Source organism: Callithrix jacchus, chromosome 1, assembly GCF_049354715.1.
Source record: "Callithrix jacchus isolate 240 chromosome 1, calJac240_pri, whole genome shotgun sequence".
In the NCBI taxonomy this organism is placed as follows: Eukaryota; Metazoa; Chordata; class Mammalia; order Primates; family Cebidae; genus Callithrix; species Callithrix jacchus.
In genome coordinates, this window is record NC_133502.1 from 23,516,351 (window position 1) to 23,529,744 (window position 13,394).

General features: G+C 40.0%; 1 protein-coding gene across 2 annotated transcripts in view; it reads left to right on the plus strand.

Moving 5' to 3' along the window:
* LOC144576888 (uncharacterized) overlaps positions 1-13,394 on the plus strand; it is a 42,234-nt gene that overhangs the window by 1,935 nt on the left and 26,905 nt on the right. The window contains exon 2 of one of the 2 annotated variants that reach the window (XR_013519598.1): positions 18-794. The gene's annotated coding sequence lies outside the window, so the exon portion shown is untranslated. Of the gene's footprint in view, positions 1-17; positions 4,756-13,394 lie in introns of those variants that run through there. The other variant, XM_078329617.1, reaches the window with a different exon arrangement.

Below are 13,394 nucleotides of genomic sequence, written 5' to 3' on the forward strand. Positions count from 1 at the left end.
GTTTTCCTATTCTAAAGTGAACGATGAGAAGCGGCCTTCTAGAGTCGTGGGAAGAAGCGGTGACCCTAGCCCTGGCCTCCACGTGCACCGTCCGCGTCTCCGAGGGCTCCTCCTTGGACCTGGACCCTCCGGAGCGGCTCCGACCCTCCCCCTGCCCCGCCCGTCTGCGCCCAGCCCCCGCCCGGGTGGGCTTCTCCGAGGACCTCCTCAGCCGCGGGCCAGCTGGGTGCCTGCGAGCCGCCGCCGCAGCCTGAGCCTCTGGTGCCCCTTAGCGTTGGCTCTCGGAGTTCTGAGAAGGAAAGGCAACAGGCACACTCTGGGAAGATCTGGGGTCACCTAGATTCTGGCTCTTAGGCTGGATGGGCAAGCATCGGTCTCCTTTGATCTGAAGATCCTGCCCACTCCGCCCCTCGCCCCAGCCAGAGCCGCGGGAGCAGGAGGTCGCGTGGGTGCCAGACGCTGCCCAGGCGCACCGAGCGCAGCTCTTCCCGGGCTCTCCGCGGGGATCACGCGGGACACCGGTTTGCGGGGTCGCCCTCCCTGCGGTGCTTTCCAAGGACCCTCATGCCCTGTCCAGGTGCACATTCACCACATGGGGCTTACTAGGTGACCTCGTTCTAAGTAAAATGCCTTGAGAAACCAAAGGGATGGGGCATCCGTATCCATTTTCTTTTAACAAGCGCTGTGGGTGTTGGGGATGCGGGAGAAATAGGTGTTTTTTTTTTTTTTAAGAGAAAATTGCAAAACCTCTTGGGCAGGATTCGACCTACTAGTCTCTTCCGCTGCTTAATAAGGTACTGTATATACTAAATTTTACCCTTACAAATTTTCAGTTCTTACAAACTATAGGTAATGACCATCAAAATGCTGCGTCCAGTTTGATGGCTGGTTTACTCAAGTGTCTTGCAGTGTTTCAAAAGACAATTTGTATAAGTAGATCATTCTAGTACTTTCGATTTCAATGTGTTGAATTTCCGAGTAATGTCACAGTTTTTCTTCATGATGCAGACAAAATTATTATTAACCAGATTGTTTATTAATCAGATCTGTACTTTACATGTGGACCTTAGCCAATGGACTAAATACAAATGCATACCTTCCCACCGACATAATTACTATGTGCATTGGAGAAAAGTTATAAAAATGAAAAGAGCCACTTTAAAAATCATGGTGACATATGAAAACTGGGGGAAATACAATAAACAATATACATTTAAAAGTTCATAGTACCAAACAAGGAACCGAAGCAAAGGAGGGCTCTGTGACTTACTATTATGCAGATCTAGTAAAATTATGTCTCAGAAAATAGTTCAGTGATACTTAGTAAAAGTTTTATATACTGCATTAAAATAGTAGTGTTTAATCTGATTTTTACTTTATATAATAGAGAATAGTTAATTCTTTGCTTTTAAGTAAGCTGGGCCTTACCTTCCTCTAATATTTCTCATGAATTAGGATATTTTTATAAGACAATTTTAAGGATGCAGGCCCACGAAAGTAAACTGTCAACAACCAGTTTGACTTTTGTTTGTTGTATGTTGGTTCTTCAACGAACCCCTGGAAGACAGATAAAAGATCATGTTTGGCCTCTTGAAACTTAGTCAAGGGGCACATAATACTAACTAGGCCGACAATGAGAATACAAGATAATCTGTGAAGATTAGCATGTTTTGAGACTTCAGAGTAGAGCAGTCAACCTCCAGTTGGATTTTAAGAGGGACTAGGAATAGATAGGAGTTGGGGGCATTGAACGGGAACAGAAATAATTCTTCTAGAGAGTGGAAAAGGACAGTTCAGATGAACAGAAAAGTTCAAGGACTCAGGAGCTTAAAGGAACCCAGGGCACTGGTGGGACTACTGACATAAGTGGGCTGTGTAAAGTGTGACGATATATGGGGAGGGGGCAAGGGAAGAGGCTGGGGAGAAAAGCTGGGGCTCTGTTAAGAATGATACTGTATCATACTCAAAGGAAATTGGCTTTTCTCCTGAAGGAGATGATTGCATTAAGGAAATTTAGATTGCAACTTGAATGTTCATCTTCATGAACATCACTGTTCACTAAAATCAAAATGAAAAATATGTTTGGAAAAGTTGTTAACTAGATTAGTAAATGCTGATTCTTGTTAGCTTATCAGCTAAAATATTGCATAGTGGCAAAGAAGAGCAAATAGCTTGGCTGGAATGTAGGTTTCATTTATCAGGAAAAGCAGGCTGTGGAGTCTAGAAACTCCTACGTAGGTTTTACCTAGGAGTGTGACTAATGGAATAGAGAAGTTTAATAGCACCAGCACATTTCAGAAGGCTGCTGAATAGTAGACAGTTGCAAATACATTATATTGAGGGATCGGCTGACAGGGTGTACTCTGAACAAGAGAACATTGCAGAGACGATCTACATATATATTATAGCTCCAGGATTACTGTTCAGGGGGTCATTTATGTGTAAAACCTTCCAAGATTCAAAGCTCTTATGTTATTTCATCATGCTTGTTTTCATGGGAATCAATGCTTTTATTCCTATTTAAATGGCTAAAATTGTTATGCATTGAGAGATGGGTTTCTTATTCTGCCTTTGTATTATAAAAACAACAACATGATGTTTTTGTCTTCTCAAATATGTATCCTTATCCCTTAAAATTAACATCTGCCAAACAGTTTTAACACAGAAAAGCAGGCAAATTCAGAATATCTTCTCATCTAGTGAAGGCCATTACTGAATATAAGTCCACTCCATAAATCAAGTAAATAACAACCCCGAGATATTTTCTTTTTTCACACTGAATGCATCCTGAAAACACAAAAATAGGCACACCCTTTGTTGTTCTCATATACTGTTTATGTGACACATTAAGTGAAAAAGGATTATGCTCTTATGTACACATTAATCTCAAAAAATAATTTCGTGCTTTTGGAATTCACAGGTAATGTGCAAATTCTTGATAAGCATGTCTATGTTTTTTATTTATTTTTAAGGTTGTTGTTTTTGAGATGGAGTCTAGCTCTATCCCCTGGGCTGGAGGGCAGTGGTGCGATCATAGCTCACTGTAGTCTCAAAATCCTGGGCTCAAGGGATCCTCCCACCTTAGCCTACCAAGTAGCAAGAACTGCAGGTGCATGTCACCATGTCCAGCTAATTTTTATTTTTACTTTTATTTTTTGTAGTGATGTGGTCTCCCTGTGTTGCCCAGGATGGCCTGAAACTCCTGGCCTCAACTGATCCTCTTGTCTCAGCCTCTCAAAGTGCTGGGATTAAAGGCGTGAACCACCACACTGGCATATGTTTACATTTTTAAAAACAAATTCAACATAAAGAGCTCATAAAGAATAGTCAAAGTTTATTTATTGAAAAATATAAGACTAATCTATAAGCTTTTAATTCCACTCTAATTTACTAATGTAACCCTCTCTTTAAGATAAAAGCAGATTCTAGCATCATGAGGTGCCTCAGGGTGCTAGTTAGTTACCAAGATAGTAAGTGTGTCTGAGGCTTTCTGTTACTGCATCTCCACTTTGATTTGATGGGCTGATTTGGCAAACCAGAATTTTTTCTCTGTGTACTTCCACCATGGTCCAGCTAAGCGATTTTCAATGGGCAGAGAGTCAAGTAGGGACTTAGTTAACCTGGACCCCTCTCCAGAGACCTGCCTCAGTAGAACTAGGCTGGGGTCTCAGGAAACTGTAGGGTTTTGTTTTTTTTTTTTTTTTTGAGACTGAGTGTCACTTTGTTGCCCAGGCTGGAGTGCAGTGGCACCATCTTGGCTCACTGCAACCTCTGCCTCACGGGTCTCAAGCTACTGTCCTGCCTCAGCCTCCTGAGTAGCTGGGATTACAGGTGTGCGCCACTATGCCTGTCTAATTTTGTATTTCTGGTAGAGACGGGGTTTCACCATGTTGGTCAGACTGGTCTCAAACTCCTGACCTTGTAATCTGCCCACCTCAGCCTCCCAAAATGCTGGGATTACAGGCCTGAGCCACAGCACCCAGCTGGAAACTAGATTTTTAACAAGATCCCCTCTATACTTTTACAAAAAGTTACCTTTTTATAACCTATCAACACTCTGTCCACAGTATTGGCACTGCTGGATAGTGTGTCCAGTGTGAGTCAGATGAGGCTGCATGCTCTAAATTCTAAGCCAGAATCAAGATTCATCTGTGGGGAATATGGTATTATTTAATGTTATCTGTGATCACGCATTAGCATGTATAGAATTAAGTCATGAACACTTTTCATAGAATGCAAATAAAGTATACCCCACATGACATTAAAAATTTACATCATCGTCGTCATCATAGAAATTACTATTTGACAAACTGTTTTAAGAACGTGTGTACACACACACCATTTTGTAAGACAGAGGGAAAACACTTCATTCAAGATACACAGAATGAGGCCCATATGGAGAAATGAACAGAAGTTCCTGAGAAATAAAAGATTTGAACAGTAGGAAAAATCTGCCTGTGTCTAAATAGAAAGATGGCTATTGTAAAGATTAAAATTATCCCCAAAGCAAGTTACATATTCCTGAAAACAAGACGTGATTATTTTCCTGAAAGAAATTATCCACCAGAAAAGAGGGAGCCATTTTATAGAGTTTTGACAAAATCTCTCATAGTGTGGGGGCCTCTCTATTTTATTTCAAACTTCTTTTTGGCAAGACACAGTCTCCTAAAATAACAGCCACCAATGTTTGTTTTAGATGCTTATAAAGGTTACCTCATGGAGATGTCAACATAACAAAATAAACTTTTTAATAAAGGAAAATTTGGTAATTATTTCTGTGGTAAAGATTTTACAATAGCAAGTATTATCACTAGACATTACTTTAAATGTGGATTTTTTAAAATCATGGTAGAAAAAGTATAAAAAGTGTTCATGTGGCATTTGTTAATAACACACACTTTTGGGGTTTTCTAATATAAAAAGGGGGAAGAACAGTCTCATTATTATATGCATGGTTTCTCTGATTTAGTACAAAATTTTCCAGTGATGTCATCATAGAATGACCCAAATGTTGCCTGTCAGCAGAATGAAGTTGATGATAAGTTAGGTGACCTCACAGGTGACTCTAGTGACGGTAAAGGTTCCAGTGTCAAATCAAACACACAAGTTAAAATTTTGAATAATAGAGTTTCATAATGTTTGAGAGTGTAAAAAATGCATTTTTAAGTTAATACATCACTTTTGGTGCCACTTTAAGTAAGTTTGTATCTAATAAAACACATAAAATGTTATGCATAGACATTAGGCTATTTAATTTCATTTCATCCTTAAACTTGGGAAGTACAAACTGACCAGGGGATGGATGCTCAAGCCTGTCATCCCAGCACTTTGGGAAGCCAAAGCAAGTGGGTGGGTCACATGAGGTAAGGAGTTCAAGACTAGCAGGGCCAACATGGTGAAACCCCGTCTCCACTAAAAATACAAAACTTAACCCGGTATGGTGGCATACACCTATAATCCCAGCTACTTTGGAGGCTGAAACAGGAAAATCGCTTGAACCCAGGAGGCAGAGGTTGCAGTGAGCAGAGATGGCACCACTGCACTCCAGCCTAGGTGACAGGGTGAGACCCTTTTTAAAAAAAAAAAAAAAAAACAAATTGATAGAAACCTTTTCAGAGTTAGCTTCTGATTCATCAAAAGGTATAATGGGCTTTAGACCTATTATATTTGGGCTTGCCTTATATAAGTGCATAAATATTATTTATCCTGTATGATTTTAATTAAAAGAAGATTATTATAGAACATGACAAATTATAAAGTTTATCTGAAATTATAAATAGAATCTAGAATGGCGCCCCACTAACCATGGTCCTGCAGCAACTTGCAGCTGTCCTGAGAAACATCTGGCTCCACCTTCAGACAGCCTTCCTGGTGCTCTGGCACTAACCTCAGTATGTTCACAGGGAAAGCAGAGTAGACAGGGTACATAAATGGTGACTTCCTCATTCCATTGATATTTGATGCAAGATCCAGCCTCTGCCCGCCAGCTCTAAAAGAATCTCCAGCCAGAGCATGGATGAGGCCAGCAGGGAGATCTCAAAGAACCTTTGCTGGACATTACTATCTGGTTGGCACTTGTTCCCAGAAGGCAACACAGAGAACAGCTTTGTGACACTCACTACAAATTGGATCACAATTTGAGATCAGATGCATCCACAAAACAGTGGACTCTGTGATACATTTCTCTACCTACTTCACAGACTTTAAAACCCACAGGGATGGTAAGAGCAGAGGTCAGGAGAAAAATAATTGCCAGCAGGGAAAAGGGAAACACACCTAAGATATCTATATCCAAGGGGACAGGCCACCCATTTGGGGAGTATTTCAATGCAGGCATATTTTTAAATGAACAAATAAAAGTAATGAGGTGATAACCCTACCAGGTGCTAAAACATATGTTAATGATATAATAATTAAATAAATGTTTAAGCGGGCCAGTAGTAGGCAAATAGCAGTATAAACTAGAAATGGCAGGAAAAAGGCGTAGTATATGTAAGAATTTAGTATATGATAAAGGATAAAGAAAAGTATTACACAATATATAGTTCTGGGACAATCGGTAGTGGGATACGTGTTCTCTTAGGTATTTAATTTCTCAATAGTTTCTAGGCATGTTAAATAATTAAATATTAAAATAACTAAAAAATAGATAAGACTTTGAAAGAAGATTTAAGTGGGAAAAGCACATAATAAATTATAAAATTAAAATGTATAAAGCCATACATCTTTTATTTGTTAAAAATGTATACTCTGGGGGACAGCCAAGATGGCTGACTAGATGCAGCCAGGAAGAGCTTCTCCCATAGAGAGAGACCAGACCATCAAGTAGACTGACTCACTCCAAATGGATCTTTGGGAATAAGGCATTGAGAGTGGACAGAGGGAGGATACAGACCCTGGGCTGGAACAGAAGGAAGCTGGGAACTCTTCACAGGATTGCCAAGTAGTAGGACTCATTCCTTGGGCTGAGCAGCTCCTAGGGGTGGCTGAGTGAGACAGGCATGGAATGGCCTACTCTTTCCATGGATGTCCGGGATCTCAGCTGTGGAAGACCTCAGCACCCCCAGGGACATCTGACCTGGCAGGGAGAACTGTTCAGAGAGTTGAAAGAGACAGAACTCAAGCCTATGTGGGGCCCAGAGGGTTTGGCATGGGATGGCCGCAGCGGAATAACGCCATGGGCTCCCGTCCCCCAAGGCTTGCCATAGTCCTCTAGGTGTTTCTAGCCTCTCTTGGCTGCCAGACTTTGTCAGAGTAGGGCTGTCTTGCCCATAGGACAGGGCCAGTCTGATCTGAGTGATCCCCCAGTCTGTTAGCCTCTCCCAGGATCCCTGCCTGGCCACACATGCTTGCAGCACAGCCTCAGTTTGTCAGTGGCCACTGCCATAGATATTTTGCAGGTAGACCCCACCTAACTGTCAGAGCACTTTTGCAGACAGACTGCCCAAAGAGTGCATCCAGCCACAGCGTTCCCTTCAGGGGTCATGCACACACCCATGGCCTCCCCTGCTGCCCTGCTGACACACAGACCTGTGAGGACCCCTGGCCAGCACATACATGTGCAAGGATCCCCACTGTTCTACCAGTATGCCTGTGTGTGAGGACCCATAGTCACCTTACTGGAGTGTTTTTGCCAGCAGGCCCTATCAGAGTGTTGTTGCCAGCAGACAGGGCACACCTCAGCCAGTCTAGCACAGAAGGTGCTTAACCTTGAGGGGCCAAAGAACAAAGCCACAAGCCTAGTTCCAGTCCCCCAAACAGTATGAAAGCAAAAAAGCCCCATCTGAAAGACAACAGCTTCAAAGACTAAAGGAACATCAGCCCACATACATGAGAAAGAATCAGTGCAAGAACTCTGGCAACTCTAGAGTCCTTACCTCCAAATGACTGCACTAGCTACCAGCAGTGCTTCTTAAACAAAGTGAAATGGCTGAAATGACAAATAATCCAGAATCTGGATGTCAAGGAAGCTCAACTACATACAGAAAGTTGAAACCCAATCTAAGAAATAGAATAAAATGATCCAAGAATTGCAAGATGGCATAGACACTTTAGGAAAGAAACAAACTGAACTTCTGGAAATAACAAATTCACTGTATGAATTTCAGAATGCAATTGGAAGCATTAATAACAGAAAAAGACCACACCGGGGAAAGAATCTCAGAACTCAAGGACCACTCCTTTCAATCAACAGAGGCAGAAAAAAATAAAGATATAATAATTTTTAAATTAAAAAAATCTCCAAGAAACACGAGATTATGTAAAGAAATCAAACCTACAATGCATTGGCATTCCTGAAAGAGATGGAGAGAGAGCAAGCAACTTGGAAAACATATTTGAGAGTATTTCCATGAAAATTTTCCCAGCCTTGCTAGAGAGGTTGACATACAAATTCAGAAAATTCAGAGAAGCCCGGCAAGATAAAAGATTACCACATCCCCCAGACACATACTCATCAGGTTCTCCAAAGTCAATACAAAAGAAAAATTATTAAAGGCAGCTAGAGAGAGGGTGCTAGTCAGATACAAAGGGAACTCCACCAGGCGAACAGTGGACCTTCCAGCAGAAACGTCACAAGCCAGAAGAGATCAGAGCCCTATATTCAGCATCCTTAAAGAAAAGAAATTCCATCCAAGAATTTTATATCCAGTCAAAATAAGCTTTATACACAAAGGACATATACGATCCTCTTCAGACAAGCAAATGCTAAGGGAATTCATAACCAATATATCTGCCTTACAAAAGATCCTCAAGGGAGTGCTAAACATGGAAGGGAAATATCAGTATCTTCCATCACAAAAACTCATTCAAGTACATAGCCTACTGATACTATAAAGCAACTGTACAATCAAGACTACATAACGACTAGCTGATAACACGATGACAGGATCAAATCCTCACATATCTATATTAACCTTGAATGTAAATGGGCTAAATGCCTGTTGTAAAAGACACCGATGGTGGCTGGGCATGGTAGTTTAAACCAGTAATTTCAGCAGTTTGGGAGGACAAGGCAGGAAGATTGCTTGAGCCCAACCTAGGCAACATAGCAAGTTCCTATCTCTACATAAAAAATTAAAACTATCTGGACATGGTGGCACATGCTTGTAGTTCCAAGTACTCAGGAGGTTGAGCTAGGAGTATCATTTGAGCTTGGGAGGTCAAGGCTGCAGTGAGTCAAGATTGTGCCATGCACTCCAGCCTGGAGGGCAGAGACTCTGTCTCAAAAGAAAAAGAAAAAAAAAGACACAAAATGGCAAGTTGGAGAAAGAAGCAAGACTTAATAATATGTTGCCTTCAACAGAATCATCTCACATGCAGTGACAGCCATTGGCTCAAAGCAAAGGGAGGGAGAAAGATATATCAAGCAAATGGGGAAAAAAAGGAGTTGCTATTCTTATTTCAGACAAAACAGGCTTTAAACTAAATGATTTTTTTATAAAAGGATAAAGAAAGTCATTACATAGTGATAAAATGTTCAATTCAAATAAAAGACTTAACTTCTAAGTATATATGAAACCAACACTGGAGCACCCAGAGTCATAAAACAAGCTCTTGGAAACATTTGAAGAATCTTGGATAACCACAGAATACTAGTGGAAGACTTCAACACTCCACTGAGAGTATCAGACAGCTTAGTGAGGCAGAAAACTAACAAAGATATTCAGGACACAAACTTGACAGTTGACCAAAGGGACCTACCAGATATCTACAGAATATTACACTCAACAGCAACAAAATATACATTCTTCTCATCTCCGTATGGCATGTACTCTAAGGCTGACCGCATGCTTAGCCATAAAGCCATTCTCAACAAGTTGAAGAACTCAAAATCATACCAACCACACTCTCAGACTACAGCACTATAAAAGTAGAAATCAATACCGAGAAGATCTCTTAAAACCATACAATGACATGAAAATTAAACAACATGATCCTGAATGACTTTGGGTAGAGAATAAAATTAGGGCAGAAATCAAAAACATTTTTGAAACTAATGAAAATAAAGATAAAATATTCTAAATAATGCAGCGTTAAGAGGAAAATTTATAGCACTAAATGCCTACATAAAGAAGTTAGAAAGAGCTAAAATTAACAACCTAACATCACACCTAGAGGAACTAGAAAAATAACAGCAAACCAACCCTAAAGCTAGCAGAAAATAAATTAAGCAAAATCAGAGCTGAACTGAAGGAAGTTGAGATGTGAGAATTCCTACCAACGTATAACAAAACCAAAAGTTTGTTATTTGAGAAAATAAACACAATCGACAGGAAGCTAGCTAGATTTTTAAGAGGAGAAATATCCAAATAAACACAATCAGAAATGCAAAGGTGACATTTCTACTGATCTTAGAGGAAAAAAAACGGTTAGAGACCATTACAAACACCTCAGCAAACTAGAACACCTACAAGAGATGGATAAATTCCTATAAACATACCACCTGAGATTGAGCCATGAAAAAAGTGAAATCCTGAAAAGATCAATTATACTTCCAAAATTGAATTAGTTGAAAAAGAAAAGAAACTACCAACCAGAAAAAGCCCTGGACCAAACAAATTAACATTTAAATTCTCCCAGGTATATAAAGAAGAGCTGGTACCAGCTCTATTGAAAATATTCCTAAAAATGAAGAAGTGGGGACTCCTCCCCAACTCATTCTATGAGACCACCGTCATTCAGATACCAAAAGCTGATAAAGCAAAAACAAAGAAAAAACTTCATGCTAACATCCCTAATGAACATGGGTGCAAAAATACTGAACAAAATACTAGCAAACGAAATCCAGCAGCACATCATAAAGCTCATTTACCACAATCATGTAAGCTTTATTCCTGGAATGCAAGGTTGTTTCAATATATGCAAACTAATAAATGTGATTCATCATATTAACAAAACTAAAAACAAAATGACATGATTATCTCAATAGACAGAGACAATTCTTTCAGTGAAATTCAACATCTCTTTATGTTAAAAACACTCAACAATCTAAGTGTTGAAGGAACACACCTCAAAATAATAAAAGCTACCTATGAGAAACCAACAGCCAACATATATTGAATGGGCAAAAGCTGGGAGCACTCCTACTGAGAACCAGAACAAGAAAAGGATGTCCACTCTCATCACACGTATCTAACATAGTACTGGAAGTCCAAGCTAGAGCAATCAGTCAAGAAAAAGAAAAAGAAAAAGGCTTCCAGATAGGAAGACAGAAAGTCAAACCATCTCTGTTTTCAGGCAACATGACTCTATACTTGGAAAACTCCATAATCTGCCCAAGGACTCCTAGAATGGATAATCAACTTTGGTAAAGTTTCAGGATACAAAATCAATGTACAGAAATCAGTAGCATTTCCATACACCAAAAAACATCCAAGCTGAGAGCCAGATCAAGAACACAGTCTCATTCACAATAGCCACAAAATAATAACATACCTAGGAATACAGGTAACCAGGGAGATAAAAGAGCTGTACAACAAGAGTTACAAAACACTGCTGAAAGAAATCAGAGAGGACACAAACAAATGGAAAATAATTCCATACTCATAGAGAAGAAGAATCGATGTTGTTAAAATGGCCATACTGGTCACTTATAATAGCAATTAGCCATGTACAGATTCAGTGTTATTCCTATCAAACTACCAATGTCACTTTTTTCACAGAATTAGAGAAAACTATTGTAAAATTTATGTGGAACCAAAAAAGAGACCAAATCACCAAAGCAATCCTAAACAAAAAGAATACAGCCTGAGGCATCACACTACTCAACTTTATACTACAAGGTTACAGTATCCAAAACAGCACTGTACTAGTACAACAATAGACACCTAGATTAAAGGAACTGATTAGAGAACCCAGAAATAAAGCCTCACACCTACAACCATCTGATCTTCAACAAAGTTGACAGTAACAAGCAATAAAGAAAAGGTTCCCTATTCATCAAAGGGTGCATGGATAACTGGCTAGTCATATGCAGAAGATGAAACTGGACCCCTTCCTTTCAACAAAGATGAAAATCAACTCAAGAGGGATTAAAGACTTAAATGTAAGACCTAAAATGATACAAACTAGAAGAATTTTTTTTTTTTTTTTTGAGACAGAGTCTTGCTCTGTTGCCAGGCACCAGGCTGGAGTGCCGTGGAGTGATCTCAGCTCACTGCAACCTCCACTTCCTAGGTTCAAGCAATTCTCCTGCCTCAGCCTCCCAAGTAGCTGGGACCACAGCTGTGTGCCATCACACCCAGCTAATTTTTGTATTTTTTTTTATTAGAGATGGTGTTTCACCATGGTCTCGATCTCTTGACCTCATGATCTGCCCACCTTGGCCTCCCAAAGTGCTGGGATTACAGGCTTGAACCACCGTGCCTGGCCTACAAACTAGAAAAAAACTGAGTACATACCATTCTGGACTTTGCCCTGACACAGTTTTCATGATGAAATCTCCAAAAGCAATTGCCACACAGTCAAAAATAGACAAGTAGGGTCCAATTAAACTAAAGATTTCTGCACAGCAAAAAACTATCAACAGAGAAAGCAGACAACTATACATCTGACAAAGAATCTATTAAAAAAAAACTTAAATCAACAATCAAAAAACAAACAACTCCATTAAAAATGGGCAAAGGACATGAATGGACACCTCTGAAAAGAATACATACATGCAGCCAAAAAGCATATAGAAAATGTTCTCAACATCAGGAATCATTAGAGAAATGCAAATCAAAACCACAATGAGATACCATCTTACATCAGTCAGAGTGACTTATTATAAAGTCAGAAAGTAACATATGTTGATGAGGTTGTGGAGAAAAAGGAATGCCTATACACTGCTGGTGGGAATGTAAATTAGTTCAGCTACTGTGGAATGCAGTTTGAAGGATTTCCAAAAAAACTTAGAACTACCATTCCACCCAGTAATCTAATTACTGAGTATATAGCCATAAGAATATAAACCATTTTACCAAAAAAGACATATGCACTCTAATGCACATCACAGCGCTATTCACAACAGCAAAGACATGGAATCAACCTAGATGTACATTAATAGTGGACCAGATAAAGAAAATGTGGTACATATACACCATGGAATACTATATAGTCACTGAAGAGGACATGTTGCAAAATCCAGGTCCTTTGCAACCACATGGATGGAGCTGGAGGCCATTATCCTGAGCAAATCAACACAGGGTCAGAAAATCAAAAAGTGCATGTCTTCCCTTACAGTTTGGAGCTAAACATTCAGTACATGTGGACACCAAGGGGGAACAATCGACACCAGGACCTGCTTGAGGGTAGAGTAGGGGGAGGGGAAATGTGAAAAAACTACCTATCAGGTGCTATGCTCACTGCCTGGGTGATGAAACCATTTGTGCATCAAACTCCTGTGACACACA